At 43.9% G+C, this 12,775-nt stretch overlaps 1 protein-coding gene across 1 annotated transcript in view; it reads right to left on the reverse strand.

Annotated features, from left to right (window-relative positions):
• Window positions 1-1,229: 1,229 nt before the first annotated feature.
• Window positions 1,230-12,775, reverse strand: part of LOC116943589 (uncharacterized) — a 67,969-nt gene continuing 56,423 nt past the window's right edge. Inside the window, exon 12 of the mRNA XM_032956553.2 lies at window positions 1,230-1,365. The gene's annotated coding sequence lies outside the window, so the exon portion shown is untranslated. The remainder of the gene's footprint in view (window positions 1,366-12,775) is intronic.

Raw genomic sequence — 12,775 nt, forward strand, 5'->3', positions numbered from 1 at the left:
GCAGACATTGTATTATAAACAAGTTAGCCAAAGTATGACCGTGGAATTCAGAATAATTGCAAAGAGCACACGCACGTGAATGTCACAGTGAATAATTTCGCTGCGATAAACATTTTCATGGAAACCTCGATTGCTTTTTTCACGGATGTCTACTGGGCATCTGTAAAAAGAGCGTTATAGCTCATCGCGTTCCTGCAGTATAAATACATATTCTGATTCTGCTTTCAGTTGCCAATGTTTGGCAATTAAGTTATAGAAATGCACCAGTCCCCAAATTATCTTTTTTGGGATGTTTAATATTCACGACAAAGTTGCATAAAGGGAAAGAAACATTTCTAAAACATGAACTAAAACGTTAACTACAAACACTGGCTGCTGTTAATAACCAAACATTGGCTGTTTCAGGAACACAACTCTTATCAATCAAAACGAAGTCAAAGTCATTTATTTATTTAATGAGTTATCATGTCCTGTCTTAGAGCTCTGAGCCAGCAGTGGAAACTCTGCATTCCCATGGCAGGGGCCGAGTCCATTCATATGATTACCACTGACGATTTCCCACACAACATGGCACTAACTTTATGATGGGCCGAATCAACTCCCCCCAAACCAGGAATTGAACTTGCTTGCAAGCCACTCGCTCTACCCATAAGCCACCTGGTCTGAGTTTTTGAAAACTCATATAAAGTTTCAATAAACTCATTGGACAATATATACTCCCTCGCTCACGGAGATGCATTGTTGCATTCATCGCTTGCACACTGATTCATTTAGTAGCAGATCACTGAAGCGAATAAAGCGTATAAAAGAGAAATTGACACCAACGATATAAAATGGCATATTGGAGACTATATGAGATTATAATTTAAGTAGGATTTTGTTTGTGTGTGTACATCTATATGAACATTTTCAAAGAACTTCAATTTAAAAAAAACCCTCTGGTGGAAGTGCGTGTATGAAGAGTATTAACACGTAAGCTTTCGCGACCAACATTATTCATAATAAAGGTTTTTGGGTTAGATCGCGTAAGTACTCAAATTGGAAATGTTGTGAATTTACTCTCCAACACACCGGTGGGCTGAAGTAGTAACTAATTGGCGCGTTGTTTACGTGACAAACCTTACTGGCTGTGTCAGATGGTGGAGGGTTACGACACATTTATGCTTACGTGATCTAACCCAAAAACCGTTATTATGAATGAAGAGTATTAATCAGATCTTGAAAAAGAATTGCGTAGTTTCCCAGGAAAAGATATGATGTATGTACACATTTTGTTGCAAAGAGATCTTTGAAAATAGTTTTAAGAAAGTAAAGACTGTACTTCTTTCTTCATTTCATTTTCTTCCTCGAAAATGTTTTTTCGTCCTGCAAAAAACAACAAACAACAATCAAAACATACACAAATAATCCACAATTACAGTACGCACGGTTCATCAAATGTTTAATATTGTATAGTACTTGAAACACAGAAATGATGTTATATTGTGATAATCAAAACATGTATTTACAACTTTGTATCAATGTACTGCTGGATGAAGGCCTCCTCATGCAATGTCAGTCATGAGCGTTGTTGTACCACACTTAAAACGTGCTCCTGAGTGCAGTTTGGTGAAGGGGAAGGCTCCAGGACTGGTGTAGATATCACATGGTACTGACGTTAGCCACGGTCAGGAATCAAACCCACGTGCCCAGGTTCATAACGTAGTGCGCAAATTACCGTGCAAATGCTCCCCCGGGCATATTTCAACAAATCATGTATGGGAAGCTGCCATGGTGTAAGAGTGCACTGGAGCTACAGCCCAGAGGTTTCCAGATCGGCAATTTCCCACCGAGCAGTATAAATGGATGCACCACAGTTCGTCGATTGGCAGGTGGTGTGTGGTTGGGGTAAAGTGTGGGTACTCCCACCTATTTCGAAGACGCCTGGCCAGCGCGTGAGAGTGGGGTCAAAATTCACCCCTGGAGCACCGACGAGCGGAGGGCCTTTCTTGCGCGAGGAGTTGCGCAAGCAAGCAAATGCCAGGCTGCACCTTTGCCTTGATTTAATAACTTATCCTAGCGCTAGAGTCATTCACTCGAGGAACTATGAAGTGCATCGGACAAATGGCCGGCAATGTCACAGAGAGAAATGTGCGGTGTGCTGCGAGCATTACCGCTCTGCGCCGTGTTACCGCCGGCTGTGTTTTGACACATGTCGGCACATTTTTCAAATGTTGTACATTTCTGACAGGACCATTGGGGTTCACGTTTTATTATTTTTATTTCCTCCTGCTGCACTGCAGACTGGAGGAGTCGCACCCCCCCCCTCCACCACCACCTCCCCCACCATCCCCCCACGTGATATTTTTCCAATATCGTCACCCTTTCCACGCACGACACCTCAATAACCCCCAGCAGAGGATTTTTTCGTCTCGCCTCGGCTGTAATCTTTACATCAATGGGTAGCATTACGTGTGATGGACCACCGCTAGCTGAAAAGCATTTTTGTTATTTTCCTACATCATCACCACGTCTGCCCAATGATGTAATTCCCCTTACAGGAATGTCGCGGATCGCTGCTGGTTTACATTGATCGCAATGTTGAAATGACCGCCTGTACTGCGCCTCTCCCAGTAATGATCTTGACCTCGGTGACCTCTGCGACCTCTCGCCACTGGGGTTTATTCTTTAGGAAATGCAACATCGGGTTTTCGGAAGGTCCTTTAAGCAAGACATCCAGTAATTCCTGCTCGGGCCAAATGAAAATCCGCAAACGCGCGAGGACGGTCGGACGTGTGGCTCAGAAGATAACACAGGAGGATGAGTCACTTGTCTGAGGCCGGATTCTTCAATCTGCAAGTCGGCTCAGGCAACAGGTTTCACCGAGGGTTGAATTTAGATTACGCAAAAAAACCCACGTGCAACCAAGTTGCACACCTGATATTCCACTGCACGCCTGAGTGCTTGTGAAGGGTATTTATTAAAACATTACATTTTACGACACGAGCAGCTATTGAAGTCTCGCACGCATATCACTCCTCCGCAAATTGCGAAAAGCACCAGACCATACTACGTGAAGAGTGATTAAAACTTTTTGACAGTGTGAGATATTGTTTCACGCATCCAACTGCTACAGCCACGCGTTTATCAATGCAGTCACGCTGACTGCATTTTATCGGCAATACGCAATAACGGATCTTTACCCTGACATTAGTTTAGGTTTGATATATATATTTTTTGTAATACCTTCTCCTCTAAATAGCCTCACTCTCGCTCCTAATTCCGCGTGCGTTATATGACACGCACGAGCCATGCAACTTGCCACTCTATTCCGTGAGAAGTTTGGGTTTGGCGTTCGTGCAATTTTGCCACGTGCTGCGGCCGCCTCAGTGTTTTGTGTCTCTTTGACAAGGTCTCAACCCCGAGCATGGAGAGAAAGAGAGAGAGAGAGAGCTGTGCATGCAATTCACGTGCCAGAGGCGAGCACGCCGAGGAAGCCGGGTGTCCAGGTCTCCCTCCTGGTCTCCGCATGTACAAAAGAACGGGAATAATTGCGCTGTCAAGGCCCTTGCTTTGAGGGTTTTTATGCCATCACCTCCACCAATAGCCACAAAGGTGGATGCAGCGGGGAAGGAGGCAATTGTGTTCTGCACCTTTAAGAAACTGGCCCCAGCAGTTCACCAGATGTGTTCAACACAATCTGCTTGTCATGCTGTGACATCTAAATATTGTATGACGAGCATACGAATTTCAAATCAAAGTGTGGATTTAAATGTGGCTATATTGCCAATAGCTTTTGGGTAAAAGTATAGAAGGTAATCAAAAACGTCCCTCAGGAAATTCAAATATGTAATAACGAATAATACTGTAAGCATCCATTTTTTTACTACGGGGTTCCAGATCTTACTGACAAGGGATAATCGACTTTCATTGAGTTTTTATCTGATTAATAATTAACAGTCAACATGATGTTTCTTTTAAGGAAAGTAGGCTCGGACAGCGAAATTGCCTCACTCGATTCGAATTCTATCCCGTTCTTACATACATAAAAAACCCACATGAAGCACATAGCATGGGCATCGCACCTCCGATCATCACGGTTGGCTACGTACGGTGCGAAAGAAGTTCAACTAACATCCATACGTACACCTCCTGTGTTCAACACTCACGATGCAGTGACAGCCATTAAGGGACCACGCCCAAGATTGTTTTCCACCGCCGATATGGAGAGATGAGATTGGCTCATGTACAAGAGTTAGATGGATCGTTGCTTTCGGACACCATGAAAGATATGATGGCACATCATATAATTTGATAGATCACGGCTGTCGATGACAATGGTGATTCATCTTAATAATACAACTAATTGACATTTGTAACGCGCATTTCATCCATAGATGTCAATGCGCCATGTATGAAAAGTAGAAAATAAAGATAACCAGGGTAAATGACCAGAACTGGGGGGTAGAGGCTAATTTAAAGATGAACAAACATGATCCCTGCCATGACAACGTGGAATTTATAGATGAGTGTCCCCCAATGCTCATTCGTGAGTGCCACTCCAATGCCCCTTTATAATATGGGACCCCACTTTTGCATAAAGAACATTGCTATCTGAGCAGCAGGACTGGCACAGGCCAGTTTGGTTTGCATTGCCAACCACTAAACCAAGGACATGCGAATAGAAGTCCCTTAAAGTTCACAAAATATCACAGAGCTATTTTAATTCATGGGAATGGTTTCCAAGGCATGCATGTTTCCAACTAACACGTTTGTGATCAACGCGTTTCCAACACTACTTTTAAAAATGAAAGAAGGCTCGCCATTGGAAATCCGATACATCATTCAAATATAGGCAGTGGCCCACACTCAAAAATTATATTTAGTTGGTTTCAGTAAAATTGTATGAATTGAAGTGAAGCAATCACGGGCAATTGCATATATATATGTATAAATCTATTGTTAGTTGCGGAGAGCAGCGGGCACAGTGGTTAGCACACTCCGCTATGAGCCCGGTAACTTGAGTTCAATTCCCAGCCACAGCTGACATCAGTGGTAATATCTGCACCAGTGCTGAGTGTCCCCTTCACCAAGAGACACTTGACCAGCGTGGTGTCGTTATTTCGATGCAGACCGCCGAGAGACTGTCATCCGGCAGTGGATTGACAAAGGGCCGTAGATTGTGACTGCATTTGGTCAGATGTGTTAATATTATCTTCTGATTGTAACATCTTTTGGCTGAAAATGAGACCACGTTTAAATTTATTAAGCAATCCCATTAAATGTAACGATATTGAACCACAATAAACATTTACTATCTGTACCAGCCTGAAAGATTAAGCTCCGTTTAATGGGGTGTTTGGCTTTTGGCTGGAGCTGAATTAAACACACAAAGGACCAATGCCATTAGAAAGTAAAAGTGAAACTACGCAGACTTTAAACTGTCACTGCTGCAATGGGAGTAACGGGTTTAACACAACTCAGACGCACCGAATACCAAGGGAGAGAGGTTTAGCCTAATCTCAGTGTCTGCTTCTTTTTTTACGAGATAATTGTCCTTTAAGAAAAGTTTCCCCCAACCATACTTGATATTTCGCAAACTGATAAAAACAAAATGTACGGCACATATCCATCCACACAAACCATTTTACTGATTGATGTGAATCCTCTCATCGCGTTTCAAAGCAGTGGGTATATTTTGAAAGATAAATATAATAAAGTCAACTTCTGATTTAAAGCTTTCGTGACTGCAGGGATTCATATTCTTGGTTCTTTCGGCAAAGTCACGTAGAAGGGAAACAATAAAATAATAAAAATATAAAACATTAAAATTCTCACCACAGCAAGAAAAATGTTGAAACATTTTCTTGCTGTGGTTTTCACACCTGATGATGAATGCTTGTGTTGCATTCGAAACGTCGTGAGAATTTTAATTTTTTATTATTTTATTGTTTCCCTTCTACGTGACTTTACCGAAAGAACCAAGAATATAAAAGTCAACTTCCTTTCGTTTAACCATTTATTGCGACATTCCATTAACAATGGTGCATAGGCACAAATAACAAACATCATAGAGATGTCATGAAGAAGGGCTCTAGCTTGAAATGTCCCAAATTATACATAGAGTTCGTATTTTTTTTCTTTTAGGGCAAATGTATGGAATGTTTACGCCATTTATCCAAACAAACTATTTTCTGTATACTTTGTGGATGTGCAATAACTTTATTTGTTTCAAGTAAGGCTTTTAATTTCTGCACGGCACACGAGTGGTGCACGTCTTTACGTTCAGCAGCCACATGCCCTCACGTAACAATGCACAGCACACTGGAACAGCGCCTGAGAGTCGAGAAGTAGGGGAAAAAGAAGGGCCAGACCACCTGTGTAGTCGAAATTCTTACTTTCACGTGAATTAATGTCCATGGTTAAATAGCATTCTCTAATATACAGAGGGAGGTTAGGCCACATATGATTTACTGGTACTGGTAAATATAAAATACAGTACAGGGTCAAGTAATTACTTATATTTTTCTGTCTGTGCACCAAAAATATCACTTGGAATTATTAAACTTTGACTGAAATAATATTTAAAAAAACATTATATATTGTGCCTTTGTTCAATATGACATATAGCCAATGTGACAGTCTGCCGACTTTATGCTTGCATAACTGGCCTTCAACAACATGCTTGCATTGTAGGTTTTAGTTTTTCCACGCCAATGCATAAAGTCGACTGAAAGACACGTGACTTTACCGAAAGAACCAAAGAGTTTGATTTCCTGCAGTCACGAAAGCTTAAAATCAAAGATTCAACTGAAAGAGATACATCTGGTTAAAATGAGCATTGAGGTGGTGCTATTCTATCTTGTAAAATCCACATTCCTATGGTAGGGATGAGCCTATCTTATTCTCTTGTAATTTACAAAGCGCCTTAAGTAAGGCGTTAAACAAATCGCACATTTTTACAGCAGAAATGTGATGGGATGAGTTGAGGCAAAGGGCGACAGTGCACGAATATGTCGATGATGATGCGTGAAATAAACGATGATGAAAGTGACAACGAGCACGAGCGGTTAATGATGAGGGTGATGAATGGGTAAGGAATTTGGGAAAGGGGATGATGGTGTTGGTCATGGAGAAGGGAACGGGGATGGAAGAGGAGTTTGAGTAAGCGTGGGAAATTAGTGATTTTTCAGGGTAAGAACCACTGTTGACTTCCCTACAAAGTGGTACTCGTTTTATCGACCCCAGAGAATGAGTTTAGCTAGAATCCCCAGCCAGGATTTTAACTCGCAACCTAACGATTGGAAGCCGCTCGCTGACTCTACCGCTCTCACGCTGACAATGTACGCTCCATGAACTCGGCGCTACTCTCCATGCGAATCTCAAAGAGGCTGGGTGATCGTGCATGCTGCTGCTATGCACAAACACTGTGGAATGCTGCTTTCCCTATCTACGTCAAGAATTGTGACCGTGTTAGAGCATTTAAATCTAGTTTGAAAAGCTAGTGTCATTCATTGTTTTTTTTGTACATTGATTGGATTTTACCCATATTGCGAGTGTAATTATTATCATTTGCTTTTATCATAGCTCTTCATTGTATCTGTGTTGTGAAGGTGATTATTATTGCTATCTTTATTTAGTTTGGAATGTATTCATAGTTGGGAGTGTAGTTCTATTTGTACGACGTCTTGACATTTTGTTATTAAAGTCTCTTTTTAAAATTAAGATTATTATCATCATTAACTATGCCATGTCATTGGGTGCAAACAATGTCCACACACCCTTAATCCCTGAATATAAAAGGAGCGAGAATTTGTGGGCTAGGGGTATGGAGAACGGTAGCGCAGTGGTCAGGACAGTGCACTATGAACCCAGGGCACCTAAGTTCAATTCCTGTCTGCGGCTATAACATCCGTTGTGAGAGGTCTTCTGACCCAGTCACGGCTCCTGCCACACCGCTCAACTGAGTGCCATTTATCAAATGACACCAACGTGGCAGTGTGGTGTCAAACGGACGATACTTAATATTACTCTCACGAAGAGATGAAGTACATTTTGTGAATTGTTACAAGTGAAATGCAATGAGATGTATCTTAAAGTAATAAAAAAAATCATTCAAAGTGTTCGGCTCAACCTCTTAGTATCATGCCACAGGTTTTATTTCGTTAAAATTCTACGTGTATTAATTATTTACGTGCAAACTCTACAGCCAGCCAGTGTTATACTTGAACAAACTTACTGATCACGACCACAGCGATCACTTTCCTTAGAAAATAGCCGGCATTAAAACACTTAAAGTGGGGAAATGGAAAAGTTGATATTTTAAACTCTTAAAAAGTATTATTCCCCCCCCCACCTTCAGACACCACCGCCTCCACCACTTTAAAACATCCTCCATCAAACTGGAGTGAGGAAAATCTCGCGTGTAACCTGCAGCTCCAAGAACAGTGGCTCGTGACAGTTTCGAATGAAAGACAAACAGCGCGAGTGAATTATTGTCCCATTCTCGTGCCGTGACAGTTCAGGACAAAGAGGAATCTCATTGCATGCTCGTTGGCCCGTAATTGCAAACTTTAACTCTTCAGCTTTAAGTCACTGGCCGTGTTCACCTGTGTAAATAGTGCCATTTGGCAGCACTGCTAAGGAATTAAAATAGCGTTGAAATTGTAACCCCCCACTATAGCCTCCGAACTGTATTTCCATTTGCACGTCGGAAAACGAAAATACTGCAGATTATTTTAAAATTAAAAACTTTTTCTTAATATATTTACGAGTTTTAAAGAGAACTGTTAAATCTAGAATATAAAGCACACATGCTACGCAATTGTATTTCATTCTTGTTTCACACTGTGAGCAGTTTTACTCGGTTAGGTAGCCTGTATCGTATTTAGTACGCTAACTCACATGTCTATAATAAGATCGTAGCAGCTGGTGCTGATACATGGGGAGGCCCTACAAGTCTCGGTAGGTTTTGATGCACTTAGGCGATAACAGAGAGCCAACGATTCAGCAGGCATATTTGGCCAGTGCCACCAAAGTGCTGCAAATGCCTTCCAACGCCAACATCCCTGCGTGCTTATTTGAGTATAGAAGCGCTACTTAAAGCCGAGGCCTCGCAAGGCTCTGCGCGAGAAATAGATTCAACTGACGAGACGCAGGGTTTTGTGAGGGCATTCAGCTCAACGTAAAATATAAGCAGTGAGTGACCTATTCAGCAAAACGTCTGGGGGGGGGGGGGGGGGAACACATTGGCAAAATTCTCCATCAACAAATACTGCCTTAGAAGTGGAATAATGCGGTATTGGATAATGTTCTGTTGCAAGGGTTCTACTCATTCTGAGCAGAAATATTATGAGTAATATTATTTCGCAAGGTGGCTATTAATCGTTCATTTACTCGCTGAAACATTTCGAGAATTAAAGCCCCGAGGCAACAGGTTAGCTGCACTTGTGAGCACATTTTATGATCTTGAACATTAAGCATTGTTTTTTTTGGGAGGGGGCGAAAGCGCATCATTGTTTGCACAAAGTATCCCCTCGATATTACAGAAGCCTCAACACGTGATCCTAAGATTGAGGCGCAATGCCTGGGGGCACATTGTGACAAATTGCGCACGCTAATTGAACATGTGCCACACAAGTCGCAAACAGCAGCACGATGCTAAGTACTAACAGGTACCCCCCCCCCCCCGTCCCAACCATTCGTGCTCTGTGGAGGCGGTGGGAATAAGGGAGAAACAGCTTAACGTTTCTAATGAGGACATGTGCTCCCATCCCTAACAACAGAAGGCCGCAGTCGATGGATGTGCCATGGTGCGTTCCGCGACAACGGCCTCCATGCCCTGGGGTTGGTGTGCGTGGTCCCGCAGGTGAAAGGCTTGGGACGATCTCCCGCGGGCGTTTCCTCGCCCCGTGTGTCACCCCGCCGTGCGATCGGTATGGATTTTAAACGCCCACCCCCGCCAGCTCTACACAAAGCGTCAGCTGTGCATTCAGCCCGAGACACAATCAAGCGGTGAAGCGGAATACGTGGAATTTTCAACAGCAGCAGCAGCAACAACAACAACAACAATAAAAAAAAATCCTTCGCACGCCACACCTTTGGTGCTTTTTTTGTTTTGTTTTTTTTTGGCGAACAAGCGGTGGCGTTGTGTCGGTGGGGACGCGGGTGGGGTGTGACGCGTTGCTGCGTTGAAATATTTGTCAGAAGCACCTCACTGCAAGCGGTCGTTTTGCAGCGAGGGGCGTCAATGGAAACAATGCCCTCCTGCAAAAGCGTTCGGAGGGGGGGGCCCTCCCGGCCCTCCCGGCCCTCCCGGCCCTCCCTCCCCCCTCCGCTTCTGTTGCTAAATGAAGCGACTCCCAAGCAACTGGGACAAACTGCATCGCAACCGGGCGAGGTGTGTGTCAAGCCGCTAGGAAGGCCTGCCCCATTCTGTGTCGCAACCGTAAACAAAACGGCAAAAAAGGGTCTCAGGTGACGCTTTCAGACTCTCAACATTGCCCCAGTGACATTTTTTTTTCTCTCTCTCTATTAAATAAGCATAAGCACGTGAATCATCGGCGCGTGTGTCACGGGGGAAAGCTGTGCTCGCGTGCGTGTCCACCACTGTGGGTGAGCGGTGGCGTGGCGGTTAGTGCACGGCGCTACGAACCCGGCGAGCCGAGTTCGAGTCTCGCTCACGGCCAACACCCGTGACGATTATTATCTGAGCCGGTCTTGGGCCTCCCCCCCCCCCCTCCCCCCCTCAGGTCAACCTGGTGCCGTGTGTTAAACATCGCCACTGGGGAGACAAAGGCGGCCGGGCGTCGTGTTGGCCACCGACCCCCCCGCCCCCCGTGTGCCGTGCCGGCTTTCATAGGTTGCTGCTCGCTGACAGCACTTGCCCCAACAGTCTGTTGAAGGCTATACGGGGGATCTTCGTCAATGTTGGGCTACGCACGTGCAACACAGCACGGCATTTACTGTACGGAGTCTGAAAATGTCAAAGTGCTTTTAAATGCGTCATTAGAATGGTGCCAGAGAGGCGAGATTAGCATCGTTCCCCACGCATTAATCCGCACGGGGTAAAAGTTACCGCTTGTTATTTATTAATGTCGTTTTGATGCATGAGGGGAGGGTGGAGCTGGAGGATTTGAAAGAGGAGGCGACGTGAAGAGGAATTAAATGAGTGGAGTCCGTTCATCATTAGCAGCTTGCCTTTACATTGGAATAACACACACAAATAAATAATGAAGCACCCCTTTTACTCTATTTTACTGCAGGCAGCCAGTCGCAGCGTGGCCACAACAGCATGGCTATAGCACACGTTTGCAATTTGCGTGCATGTACAATGAACAACAAATTCAAAAACTTGTTTATAAAAATAAATAATTTAAGCCCACTTATTTTGTAATAATAAAATTAAAATTGTGATACTACGTTGACAGTAGCGCATAGGTACAAATAACACAAACTCAACACACGTGTCCGTAAATGGATCCTCATCGTAGCACAGCGAACGCATTCCTGTGCTTTGAACGCACCTCTCTGGGGCTATTGAAGTAGGGCCATTGCCCGAGACGTCGTCTATTGTAGATTTTGATTTCGTATCGCCACGGGGCGTCCGAGTTATTGGCTAGTCTCTCGAGATTTTGTTTTTCCTTTGTGCAATAATTGTTTCCCAACTCTCTCCCTTCATGGAAAAGGCGTCACCTTGAGTGGCTTAGGCTTTGCAACGATCCCGTCGCGAGCAGCTTGTGCCTTGTCAGCCCTTGTGCAACTCCCTGGCTCTGGAAAGCTCCACCATGGCAACCCTGGCGCTGCGGGCACTGGCGGGTCTCACGACACGCCTACTGGGAGCAGCAGCTCCCAGGGCAGATGGGAAGCGTCCTGTTGAATGTGCCCTTGGGGAGAACCCGCTTCCCGTGAAAGGTAGCCGCGGTCACAACGGACACACAGTGGAAGCATTTCTACGTACGAACTTACGTAATTAGGATGAGGGGGGGGTGGGGATTTATAAAAAAAAACATGCCAAACAAACCCCTCCCCTCGATGAAAGCTGGCATGAAGTTGAAATAGATCTCATGAGTAATTTGTAATATATTTTATTAAAGTAAAAGGTGCAGCCCTGCAATTGCTTTCACTTGAGAGTGGTGCTCAACGTAAAAGCCCATCTCGAGGCTATTTTTGGCCTCTGTGTTTCATGCTGGCCAGATGTCTTGGAAGAGGTGACAGTGCCCATTGGCTAATGGCGGTGTAGCCATTTAAGGCGCTTGCAACCATTGTTTCAAATGCCGTGCCGGGAGATTGAATCAAAGTCACACCATGGCAACAACCACCGTTTTATTTACAGTGTCATACTGCTCGCTGGGTTTAAAATAAATGTGATGATTGGTTTGACTGCAATTTGTGATGCACCAGTGCTCTGCAAACTCTGAAATTAAATCACGTTCAGACATTTTGGAAATGGCTGTGAACATTTTACGTTGCCTGCATAGTTCATAAAAAATATCTTATGTCAATTGAAACGGTAACCCGTTACGCTATACCCCATCCCCTGGCAGTATGGTTAATATACAGAAGTGGCATCCAATGGATTTCCCTCAATTTTCCACAGAGCGAAGAATTCAAAGAGAGGCCGACGTGAACACGTCGTGAACTAAAAGAAAATAGATACCGGTCCTACTTTCATGAATAAAACAAAAACGATAAATATCATTGTGCCTCCGAGTGTGGTTTACGTTCATGGGCGGGGGAAAAAAGCAATCCATGAAATAAATCATAACTCATGGATTTGCATTTAGCAGTAACGTAA

Source organism: Petromyzon marinus, chromosome 18, assembly GCF_048934315.1.
Source record: "Petromyzon marinus isolate PM22_M1 ecotype Great Lakes invasive population chromosome 18, UKy_Petmar_22M1.pri1.0, whole genome shotgun sequence".
Lineage (NCBI taxonomy): Eukaryota > Metazoa > Chordata > Hyperoartia > Petromyzontiformes > Petromyzontidae > Petromyzon > Petromyzon marinus.